The sequence below is a fragment of the Leopardus geoffroyi genome, chromosome B2 (assembly GCF_018350155.1).
Source record: "Leopardus geoffroyi isolate Oge1 chromosome B2, O.geoffroyi_Oge1_pat1.0, whole genome shotgun sequence".
Classification (NCBI taxonomy): Eukaryota; Metazoa; Chordata; class Mammalia; order Carnivora; family Felidae; genus Leopardus; species Leopardus geoffroyi.
In genome coordinates this window covers 126,210,330-126,223,106 of record NC_059332.1, presented here as the reverse complement: position 1 = coordinate 126,223,106, position 12,777 = coordinate 126,210,330, and the positions used below count along the sequence as shown (strand labels likewise).

Sequence of the window (12,777 nt, the reverse complement as noted above, 5' to 3'; positions counted from 1 at the left end):
TCCACACACTGTTTTCCGTGGCATAGCACCTGTAAGATATCCACAAGAGCTGATACTCCAAACATAGATTGTTCCTTTTCTCTACTCTGTTTTCAAAAAACATTTAGCTCAGAATTCACTTTTTCCGAATTCCTATAACACTTCTTGTTCATGCTCCCATATTTAGTCATTAAACAAAATGCTCTGTTGCCTTTGTTCCTGAGAGTATATGTGTGTGTGTTTATCCGTCTGTCTGTCTGTCTGCCTTGTCTTCTTATCCAGACTACAAGCTTTTAGAGAGTAGGAAGATATGTGTTAGATCCCTTGTGTATCCCTTTCAGTTTCTAGAATATACTATAGCATTCAGCAAAGACTTGTTAAACAAATGAGTTTGTAAGTCCTAGAGAGAAAACTTCTCCGTGCTCCCTATCAATTACACAGCTTAGGAAGAGGCAGGTGTAGAATAATTTAGCTCCGGTTTGGTGTTTTTGTTTGTTTCCAGTTGGTCTGTGACTATACATAGATTCAATCATAATGAAGCTGACAGAGGAGAGATGACATTTTGGAAACAGAAAAGGAATTTTGGATATTACAGCCCAACATTTGTCACCTCCCCGGCTGATAGCCTCACGCGTTCCTTCGTTCCCTTTGGCTAAATTTGGATCAAATGCTGGCTGAGTGCACTAAGCAAGCCAGAACTGCATTGTACCTCTATTTTGTGACATATGAGCTCCCTGCTTTAATCTCCCCTCTACTGTATAAAAGAGGATCTGAGGCTGTTAGACTTCAATCCGGTGATTCATGCAGCTGGCACACAATAGATTCCACCTCTCTCCTCACTGCTGCACAATATCAAGCTAAACAAAATGTCTTAGAAAGCTTCAGTACATGTAGTTAGCCTGTCACGGATCCCCCCCCCCTTTCCCTCCCCACACACACACTCTCTCCTTTTTTTCTTCTGCTGAGCAAAAGAGTCCAAATGCCCAGCACCTGCCTTTTTACTGACATTTCCACAAAGGTAAAGGAATGAACCTTTTGTCAATTCCAACCAAACGATCTGTTTTGAAACAATGAGATGAAAAGCCTGGGCCCCTCTCCTTGGATTACAGTGCAGAGGCTTAAAATAAAGGACACTTGATTTTATTGATTTAATGAGGGACGGAGGCTTTTGCTGGAGCATCCCTTGTGGCAGAGGAACAAGCCTTGTTGGCAGGTACCTCCACTGAGGCACTTCTCTCCCATTTGTTTGGTTTCGCGATGGTGCTTGTTTATGGGTTTGGCTGTTATGATGACCCCCCGTGTTCCTTCCCGTGCGGCGTGAAGCGGTCAAATGCCTGCAGTGATTGCCGTGTGGCTCTCTAGACAGGGAGCCGCGCAGGGGAGGCGGCACGGTACCGCAGGAGAAAGAGCTGCGGGAAGAGGTGACGGGGGGAATGCACATCTTTGAAAAAAGAAAAGTCAAATAAACCGGACTGGAAGAGAAATAGCACTTCTAGCTGCAAAAGAGATGGTGCTCAAAACCTATTATTTCTCGGCAGAGTCTATTTCAGCTAGGTTTCTAACCCCGTCTGCGTCTGCACCGGTGGCAAGGTCCCCACCCCCACCTCTCCCCCTCCCCCTCCTCCTCCTTTTCCCAACTTTGAATAGTGAGGAGGCTAAGAGGGTTCGGACACGATTTTTTTTATTGTGAACGGTCCCAGACACAGCTAGATAATCTTTTTGCCTTTGTTCTCTTCTTCTCTGGGGTTTCTTGTGATATTATTATTGACATGTTCATATGGAAATTTTGGCATTATATGTTTCTTCTTTTATATTTGTCCTATTTTTTTCTCCATACGGTCTGACTTCATTGTCCACTGCGCCGTGTGAAAGGGACATTGCCAGTCACCTGCTGACCAAATGCAAGCAGCGATCTACTTTTAATACCGAATTGGACCGCGTGTTGCTTACTAGACATGCGGGTAGCCAGGATTCCTGTTAATAGGAGCATATGTCCCTATACACTCTGTACATTTATTTCAATGTATTTATACAGTCCACCCATAGATGAAACACCCCAATTCCCTCTGGTGTTACTGTCTTGCTGATTGCTGGCTTAAAGAGAAACAGTTCCTAAGAGCATATGGTTTCCAAAACCCAGCCCTTCCCCCTCCTTTTCAGTCTACACAAAATAAGCCGCTGCCCCTCCCCCGACGGCTTCTCTGCTCTCTGCCCAGAGTGAGTCTGAAACCAGGGGGCAAAAGCATTAGTTCCCAATTACCTTAAGCCATGTACGATAACCTCTCTCAAGGGCTGTTGGTAAAATATGCACATGGTTCCAATGTCTAGACAGTTATGAAGTATAGGTGCGGGGTTGTGCGACTCCAGAACCCCAATGCATCTCAAACGCAGTGCTTTTATTAAAGAAGTATAATCACCAGGATAACTAATTACGTCAATACCACATAGTTAATTAAACCCATTACAGTTATTATTCCCAAGGAGAGGAGGTCAAATAAAGCGACCCTCATCTTGATTCTACTAACCTAACAAAAGAAAAAGAATATTAAATAAAAACATAACACGGACCTCTTCATCTTCCATCCCTGTTCTTAGATGCTTAATAACTACCTGGCATGTCCCCCAAGAAGATCTTCAAGGGTAAGCTAGACCCAAAGATTGCCGGGCTCTTCAAAACACCACTTTCAAACTTACCCGTACTTCAAGTAAATGATTACCAACTGTTTGCTTGATTGGTGCAAGAAGCCGTGACAGGTAAAAGTGAAAAATAGAATGTACGGCCACTGTGTTTTTATTAATATCTTGCAGAGAAACATGATGGAGGGCAGCGCTTATGTCTCAGTTCAATCTGGTTTCATGACTAATGACAGGAAGGTGGCCCGTGTACCCCTCCCAACCCTGGCCAAGGACTTCCAGAGGGACACACGGAGGTGAGGTATTAAGGCTCATCGAGCAGACTGAAGGCACACAGATGACATATCCCGCAGTTGCAACAAAAAACAAAATCTTCTGGCTCTGACACTCAAATCCGAAGGAGAATTCAAATATGACCGTGGAAAAGGAGAGATTCCAAGAACTCTATTACATAGGGACATTGTTTGCCAGAGCAAGAATGTGGGCAAAAAGACACACATCTCCCCACCCACAAACACACGCGCACGCACACACGCACACACACACACACACACACACACCTCACATACTAATCTCTGGAAAATAAAACCAAGATATTTTGATTTCCCTTGCCTGAAAATTCACCAGGTCATTATATCACTGTCACACCTTCTTCTCAAAGCAGTTCATTGTCCATCGAGAGGATTTGCATTTACTTCTCCTGATTAACAAAGAAAACTTTGTATAAAAGGGCTATGCACTGAGACGTGCAAATGTGGCCAGCCTGACCCCCTGCAGGAGAAGGCAGACAAGCAGTAGGGAGAAGAGGTAGATGAGGAAGGGGAAAGAATGCTTTGATCCCAGTATAGCACACACAATGGAGCAGCGGCAACCCCAGCAAGCCCTGACCCTGGGCAGGCTGGAGTTTGGCGCGGAGTCACCGAGCGGGAAGCAATATAATGAGTAGCGTTTCATGCGATGGTGAGCACCGTAAGCCTGCAAAATCTCTGCCCTTGCTGGCTTTGCTGGTCACCGTTGTCCTGATTGCTGTCCACGTTACTGCCGCGGTGCTGTCGCTGTTGTTTTCCAGCTCGGGAGATTCTAATATCGCGACAACTGCCAGAGGGGCCCGGGGACTTTTCAATGAGGACACGCTCATAAAACCGAGTCTGTGAGCAAAAGGCAGCACCGTCCCATAGGCTGCAGGAAGAACAAAAGGTCAGGTGTTAAATCCCTTATTTGTCCAGTGGTTTAAGCTGACATATGCGGCATTTAGTTTAGATGTAAAACAACCTCGTATCCGCCATCCACAACCCTCACCCCTGCCCCAAAAGCACCTCCCCAAACTTTTTTGTTCTTCCTGGGGAGCCACCATTGCTACCAGTCATGCCCCAGCAGAAACACTGAGGGAGGGGTCTGTCTTTCCTTTTCGTTGTTGTTGTTTTGTTTTGTTTTGTTTTTTAACTTCGTCTCCTTTGCTCCTTCCTCAAATCAATGGCCAAATCCAGGGAGTCTCTTGCCATCAACCGACCACCTCCCTCCAACTCCTTTCTATCACCACCCTCATCACATTTGTTTTCTCTCTGCCCCTCCCCAATTTCCAGTCACGTTCCCCTTCCAGTCCCTGTTACACAACTCACCAGATTATCTTTCTAAAGTATTATTCTCATCTGATTACTCTTTGGCTCAGAGCATGCGTTGATTGCCCAGCATTATCCTGTAGAATAAATTATAAGCTCTCAGTTTGCCCTTAAGTTTGTCTCCATTCTGACTCTGTCCCCTGTGCTCTCAGGAGCAAGATTTACCTCTCAGGACTTCCTTACCTGTGACCTATGTCCCCTCCCTGATTGGGTCACATGCTTCAGACACTCAGGCCTTTGCCCTATATGTGTGCTTTGCCCCTAATCCCCCTCACCTTACATCCTTGAACTCCCACTCAATGGTCATCTAAATGCCTCCACCGGGAAGCCTTTCTTGATGTGCCTCAGCTACAGGTGTCCTTATCACTCTGATTTTCTAGACCATTTTTTAAGTATGTATTTTATGACCATTATCATAATCTGCCTGTAGTAAGTACTGATCATATCATGTCTTGAGATTTTAAACTCTGAGAATTCAGAGACCATCTCTTCTGATCTTGGTAAGAGCTTAACTAAGTATCTGTCTATTTTTGCTGCCCCTTTAATGTTACACATATATGACTAATTCAAAGAAGAGAGGCAAAATATAATTAAAATAAAATAACTATGACACAAACTTGGAACAACCCAAAACGAAAAGCAATATAAATGTGATAGAAACTCAGATGAATTACCATGTCGTGTCACCACTACCACTTGTATATAACTACCAAAGAATACAGAGTGATAACTAAATAAACCAAAGACTGCCATTCTGGATGCACACGTGTAATGCAACTCCAAGTGATTTGGAACCCACATGAGAAACCATGGGCTCTTTAAGGTTTTACTCCTTATAGAAGTTACTTTGTTTAGTGATTAAGGAAAGCAATTATTCGGGTTGATAATGATTTTATTGTTTGAAAACTGACTTCTCCTCCTATTGGATACATGAGGTATAACCTACTGAAATACAAAAAAAAAAAAAAAAAGAAAGAAAAAGAAAAATTCTGAGTCTAGATGCCTAGAATACTGACTCTGTCACAGCCTGTAATGAGCCCCAGATGGTTCAGGGTTTACCATCAAGCAATGGTAATGATATAGAATATGTCATTGTCATCCCAAGAGGTCTTCTATAAGGGAACAAAAATACAGAAGCAGTTTCTGCGTTGAAGAAAAGAAGGAAAGAAATTAAAAAAGAGGCAGTGAAGGAAGGAAGGAAGGAAGGAAGGAAGGAAGGAAGGAAGGAAGGAAATAATGGCACAGAGAGAAAGGAAGGAAGGATGGAAATAATGGTGCAGAGAGAAAGACAGAGAGTAAGGGAAAAGAAAGAGGGAGGTAGGAAGTGGGGAAACAAGAGAAGAAATGATATATAAAGGAAAATCTGAATGAAATTTGAGAGGTTGACAAATCTGGAGAACATTTAAGTGACTCTCCTAAATTTCTGTCAGGTTCTTCATCAGCTGCCTCAATTTTCTTCCTGACTTGGGTTCTTGTCAGCTCACTCTAATTATAGCTTTACTAGCAAAATGAGAGCGCATGGATGAGGAATGGCCATGGATAAAAAGAAATGGCAACCCTAAGCCTAATTATAATAAAATGTCTTCCTGTGAATGTCCAACAGACAAAGGTACCCAGTCTATTCTTGAATAGCCCAATGTACTTAAGACATCACCAGTACCACACATAAATATTTCCTTCCAATGGCTTCCCATTTTCTACAAGATCTATGATCCATAAGCTCTCTATGCACAGTTCAACACTGAAACCTCAGTTTCTGCTACACCTCCACTCTCACAATGTTCTCTAGAAGTACCAAAAGCCTCACAATTTCCTGGGGGTGTTCATCAGATAATAAAGGAGAGATAGTCATTTTAAGTGAAGGATTCAGTGTTGACTCAGAGTTGCTGGAGAATATAATCTCTCCTCTGTGAAGCCTCCCTTGACCTCCTGGGTGCTGTGGACACTCCCTTACAAAAAATCTCTGACCTGTAGCTTTCTTCTCCTAAAGTACTTGCCCTGCTCTATTGGGTTTCTCTCTTATGTTTGTGCCTTCTCTGCTGAACCAGAAGTTCTGAGAGAGCTAGAATATTTAATCATTCCCGAAATCGGAAACCCTCACAATATGCCTGATACATATTAACAGCAATACTGGTTGATATATGCATCAGACATTCAGAGGAATTCTGCTTTTGTGAAACTTAGCAGAACTATAATAAAAAATCCTTTCATTGTTGGGCACCTGGGTGGCTCAGTGGGTTCAGCGGTCAACTCTTGACTTTGGCTCCAGTCGTGAGCTCACGGTTGGTATGACAGAGCCGTGCACTGACGGTGCGGAGCCTGCTTGGGATTCTCTCTCCTTCTCTCTTTGCCCCCCACCCTGCTTGTGCTCTCTGTCTCTCTCTGAAAGTAAATAAATAAACATTTTTTAAAACCCTCTCACCGCTTAAAATATTGTCAAATATAATCATATTTCATCATTAGGTCCATGAAGACATTATTTTATCCTCAATTTTAAGTTGAGCCAAGTGTTACTAGTCCAATTAAACTAACCAGAAGAACTTAGATTAACCAGCTGTAGATTAACCAGTGTAGAAGTTGCTGAACTTCTCTAGGCCTCAGTTTTTCTACTTATAAAATTAAAATATTTGATGTGAGTCTCTTTACAACCCCTACCTCTCTGTAATTATTTATTTGATCTTCGAAGGTAAGACTCATCTGGACAGGATGAACTCTAAATCTAATTTAATTCTAAAATACTGGTAGGATCAACTCTCAGGTACTACTTCTGCATGAAACTGAGGGCACTCTGAAAACATAAGAATAGACAATGTAAGGAATAAACAAAGAACAGAGGCCTCCTGTAGCCACCAGCTAAATGGAAAAATACACATAGCCAAAATCGCATTGTGTTAATAAAATGGAAGAAAGGTCAAGAAAACTTACAGCATGGAGAACTATTATAATTTCCAGCAGTTGCTGGCTCTTTCTGTAATCCTGCAGATGATAGACAAGAAAGGGGGATTTTTAAATTTGCAGGAGGATAGAAGAACCATGAAGGAGGACCGAGGAGCTGTACAGAGTAAAAAAGATGAGGATCAATAAATTATATGTATAACTTTCTGGAAATCTTTTCACTCCACAGAGAGGACACATTTTTCCCCCAGATATTCATGGACGACCCAAAAAAACCTGTCACGAAACAGGCCACCAAATGGCTGTAATAAATTCCAAAAAAAAAATCAATATCATATGGACCGTTTGACCTAATCACGATGCAGTAAAATAAAAAAAAAAAAAAAAAATTAGCAAGTGACAACTGTCAAAATCCCATGGAACTGTAAACTATAGAGCGTTCCACCCAAAAATGCAATGTAAATGTAATGTGAAGAAAAAGACAAGAAAAAAATTGTGAACATTTACAGTGAAATAACAATGAACATTTACAGGTCAAATTCTGGAAGTAAAGGAGTACTGAGAGAAGAGTTTTCATTTTAAATACATTTATTGGAAACCAAGAAAGATTTAAATACACGAGGTAAGTGATTACTCAAAGCGCTGGTAAAAGAGTGACCAAGTAAACCAAGGAAGCAAGAAGGAAATAATAAAAGATAACAGCAGGGAATGCCAGTTAAAGATGGGGGATTGGATGTGTGCCTTTTATCCAGCCCTTCCATAAACCCCATAAAACAATGGTGAAGGGATCTTTTGAGGCATAAATCTATAAAGACAAAGAGCACAGAGGATGAAAGAATAGCAATAAAACTTTAGATGATGAAAAACAGAAGAGTAAGTATTAAATGGCTTAGCAAACTAAAAAAGAGAATCCTAAACTGGTAGCAGAGAAATCTGAGAAACTTTCATTTGTCTCGCAAAACCTCCCTTACACTCAGATATTTTCAGCACCTGCATCCCTAAAAGTGAGGGTGAAAGTGGAACCGAACAAAAACAAAAGATGACTGATTAAGACTGTTTGTGAAACAGATGTCTATATGCCCCCCTCCATTCTGTGTAAAAATCCTTACCCCGCCCAACAGCGGAATCGGAAGCTGACTCTCTAGAGACAGTAAAACAAAAATTCCCTGTCTTTGGGAGCACCAAGTCTAGTGGAGAAAAGAAATGGCATGCTGCATACTGTGGAATTAACGAAAGGTTTACGTTCTGAATTTGAGATCTCCATTCCTCTCTCCACTTACTGAGGGATGCTAATAGCCCAGCCTTAGAAACTTGCAGCTGGAAATTGGAAGATTTGTCTCTGGGAAAACTGATAGAGCAAAGAGGAGAGGCATTAAGATACTGATGTTGCAGTTTGCCTCATAAGACAGCCAGTTTAGGTGACAATAAAGCCCACAGCTGACAAGTTCCAACCATGAACACAGAGCCTCCAGTCATCTTGGCAAAACATCACTCTTAAATATGACCAGGCATTGAGGATGAGTGAGATGAGAAGGAAGTGGGAGGAAAAAGTGACTTTAAAGGAGAAGAAAACTAAACAAAGAAATAAAGCTATTATCACTTTTAAAGAGGTAAGAGAAGATATTGCATCCATGAATCAAGACCAAGATTTCGGTCAGCAAGGAACAATGAGAAAACATGACAGAGATCTGGGCTATGAAAATGATATGAGTCAACATAAAAACGCAACGTAGGATCTGAAATTAATGTTGGGGAAATCCAAAGGCCAATAGAGTAGACTAAGAGAAGGCGAACAGGAGAATAATTATTAAAATATTAAATTAATTAATTAATTAGATCAATAATATTAAATATAAATAATAAATTAATATTAAAATATTATTAAAATATTAGCAGATCTACTAATATTAGCTAAAATCTACTGATTGAAAATACTATAAAGACCCAAACAATACAAGGGGAAGAAGCAAAGTCATGGTCTCTCATGACAACTGGGTAGCAGCAAACACCAGTGGAAGAGAATACAGAGGCCAGGAAGAGTCCCCTGTTTATATGGACTCTGTATTCGATACAGGTTGGTACTACTCATTTAATCAAGGAATAGATACGCACATATACACAAAACGTTGTATATTTTTCAATTATATGCATATAATTAATGACAAATGTGTATTGAAGAGACTAATTTGGTTGAACCACTTGCAATTGCTGATATTTGGCAGTTTTTGACCTACATAAATATCAATTTCATAAGGTTCAATCTAATACACTAGATGCTTAATGGTCACTTGTGAAAGAGCAGCTATAGAGGAATGGACTAAAGAACAAAACAAAAGGACGGCCGTTTCTGGATGTGTGAAAAGCTATGAACTGGAAATAACTCCACGCACCAGGAGGTAATGACGGTGGTAGGTTTGTAGACCAACTCACGAAATTATAACAGATGGAAAAAACCTTGGTAGATGGAATTCAAAGTTGTTATGTAAAGAAAAACAGCAAAACTATAAAAAAGAGAAGACAGATGAGATAAGAAATGATAAAGCTGTTTGGGGAGAGGAAGAAATATTTGAAAAATGAATAATCATCACTGAGAGAAAGGGTACAATTAGCTAAATAGGCTCTCAGTGAAAAACAACAACAAAACGCCTAAAACTCAGAGGACAAAAGGAAAACTGAATACGAGAATTTTTAATAACACTTCAGGATACTCCCTAACCAAAACTAAAAAGGCAGACTGTCACACTTTCCTCAATGAGTTAGTGGTATTAGCGAAAGCAAGGCAGATGTCCAACGCTTTTTTTCCACCTCCTTCCACCAGGCCGCCGTGCTCAGCATCATGTCCAATACATGCTAAGTTCACCAAATGTGCTTGATGAAATCTAGTGGGAGGGGGTGATTGTAAATGATTTTGTTTTTCCCCTTGAGAGGGATTTTCCTTTCGATTGCGCAATTCTTAAACTCCAGATTTAGAAAAAGACATAGGCTTCCTTCCCATATTTTTCTGGGTAAGAGTGATTTCTCTCGCCCTCTTCAACAGACACTTATGACAGTGAAAATTAAGCCTGTAAATTACATATATTAGACGTGATCATGACATGATACATCTTCTACTTATAATTTAGGTGATCTTATATAATGTGCCAGACAGTAATGTTATCATTATTTACAGAACCTTGAATGCAGCAGTAATCATCAATCTAAATGTCCGTACATTATCCTTAACAGAGCAGCACAGTGATCTATTCTAGGTTAGTGCATAGGGCGTCGGCTGGAGAGATCAAACCAGGAGACAGAAACAGAGATTTCTCTGTAGCTACACTAAGGATCTTCTGAGTGTTCTCTTATCCCCCACCCCTCCCTGGACCACTCTTCCCTTACTTTGGTGATGCATTAAGTCAGCTTCTTCAAGCATCTCTGTATAGTTAATCCTTTACAATTTTCACAAATAAAGCAAAAGGTGTGGTAAGTTGCCAAGGACGTTAATTACACGAGTAGCATAAAGTGTTTGCACATCATACTCAATAATCTCTCAAATAAAGACTAAATTGTTGGGGCGCCTGGGTGGCGCAGTCGGTTAGGCGTCCGACTTCAGCCAGGTCACGATCTCGCGGTCCGTGAGTTCGAGCCCCGCGTCAGGCTCTGGGCTGATGGCTCAGAGCCTGGAGCCTGTTTCCGATTCTGTGTCTCCCTCTCTCTCTGCCCCTCCCCCCTTCATGCTCTGTCTCTCTCTGTCCCAAAAATGAATAAACGTTGAAAAAAAAAAAAATTTAAAAAAAAAGACTAAATTGCTGTGCTTGCACTTACCCATACTGAAACTCAAGTTCTTTAACAATTTTAATGGGCTTTAACATTTAATTTGCTTAAATTATTACTTTGTTGATATAAATAGGATGTTTATTTACTCTAGCCCAGCAAGAACTGAAAGAGGAAGCCGCTAAAGGCAAAATACTCAAGTACGTTATGTACCAGGAATCTATGAATCATAACACAATCATTGAGGCAAGCGTCTTCCGTCAGTCTCAGAGTTGCTGTCCATTCGCAGCACGAGACCAGAACGAAAAAGCTAGGTAGCTCTCCAGGTCCTCCTGAGTCATTTTGGTGTATAAAACTGGGTTATCTGGATTGAACGTCCAGGGTGTCTGACCTTCCCCAATTTTGTGTTCAAAACCACTCTCTGGCCGTGACAGAAAATACAGGTGCTCATAAATACCTTTTGACTGAAACGAGTCTCTTTCAACTATTTATACCATTTTTGCCTGCTTTAACCACAGACAATTGTTGATTCTTCCTTACCTTTAAGATAAATAATAACGCCCCCAGAACATTGTGAATTCTCTGAACATCTACTACAAACATATTAACCAAAAATACAAATGAATTTGTGTTTGCTTATTAGTTGGGAATTTTCCTGTGCCATTTCTTTTTACATATGCACACATAAACTTGTGTGTGTGTGTAAATAATTACGTTCTAGACCTACAGCTTTACCCATTTCAAAAGGTGTTCTGGTTCCAGAGTCAGAGGAAAAAAGGTGAGTGACGGGAAGCCACTACCTTGAGGAAGTTAAATCTATGTTTAACAGTCTTTCAATTAAGGTCTCATTACATAAAATTTAAGTTGGAATTTATAATAAATTTACAGAATTTATATTATGTAAATACATTTTCAGAAAAAATGTGTACACTCAGGTACTGCAAATTACTAGTTATATGATCTCTGGCAGAGTACTTAATCTCTCCAAACCTTAGTTTCCTGGCCTAGGAAATAGAGATAATAACAATTACTCTATGGGGGTGTGGTAAAGTTCAAAGGAAAGAATGAACGTAGAAGTAACTTGCTCATTTGAGTATTGTATGCACGACCTCCTATGCACCCAGCCCTAAATCTTTAAGTTTAGAGAGACTATAAGAAGAATGCAAGGTAGGTTCTCTTCCTGCAACAATCCCAGTACCCACTTGGGACCAGGAAATAATTAGAAAATGAGACGGAACTACAGAAAACTAAGTTGTATGGTCCAGGCTATGTGTGCAATAACAATTCTAAGAAAAGAGAACTTAAAATGGGCTGGAAATTATGAATATTTTCTTCCCAAATGGAACAGGCTAAGCTTTGCCTGAACAAAGAAGCAAAGATATCTAACAGCTGCTTACCACTCTCTGTTGCTTAAAATATCAGAGGAGTATGAGGTTTAGGCAGCTCTGAGGGCTGAGTCATCTTCCTTCTAACTTGGTATTTATTCAGGACGCAGCCCTCACCCTGATGACAACAGCATTCCTGACCTCTGAGCCGCTCAAAATGCTAAGATGTTTCTGAAGGTGAAATGGACACCTCACGCAGATTCCCGGGTGGTTACGGTTCCCAGCTATGCGCTGCCTCCCCATTTTGTCGCGGTGTTTGTTCCAAACCAGAGAGGTCTTGACAGCTGAAGAAGAGGAACTAAGGCCAACCGAGAAATATCCGAGATTGTCTTCTCATGATGATGCTTAAGGCTCATAGCTGAGGTAATTATAGAAAGGACTAGAGCACGAGCCTCTACGGTGTATCTATCATCCTGTGGTTCGGTGTCCCTTCTCCCCCCGCCCTGGAAACGATCTAGGTACATGGCTATATAATTAAATCCCATTTAAATATCATTGCCTTTTATATTCCT

General features: G+C 40.9%; 1 long non-coding RNA gene across 1 annotated transcript; it reads right to left on the bottom strand.

The window, feature by feature from the left end:
- Nucleotides 1-2,754: 2,754 nt before the first annotated feature.
- LOC123609834 lies at nt 2,755-4,391 on the bottom strand. The gene is made up of 2 exons (XR_006717985.1): nt 4,233-4,391; nt 2,755-3,792 (listed from the first exon to the last, which is right to left on the bottom strand). It is a non-coding gene; the product is annotated as an uncharacterized LOC123609834 (long non-coding RNA).
- Nucleotides 4,392-12,777: the final 8,386 nt, after the last annotated feature.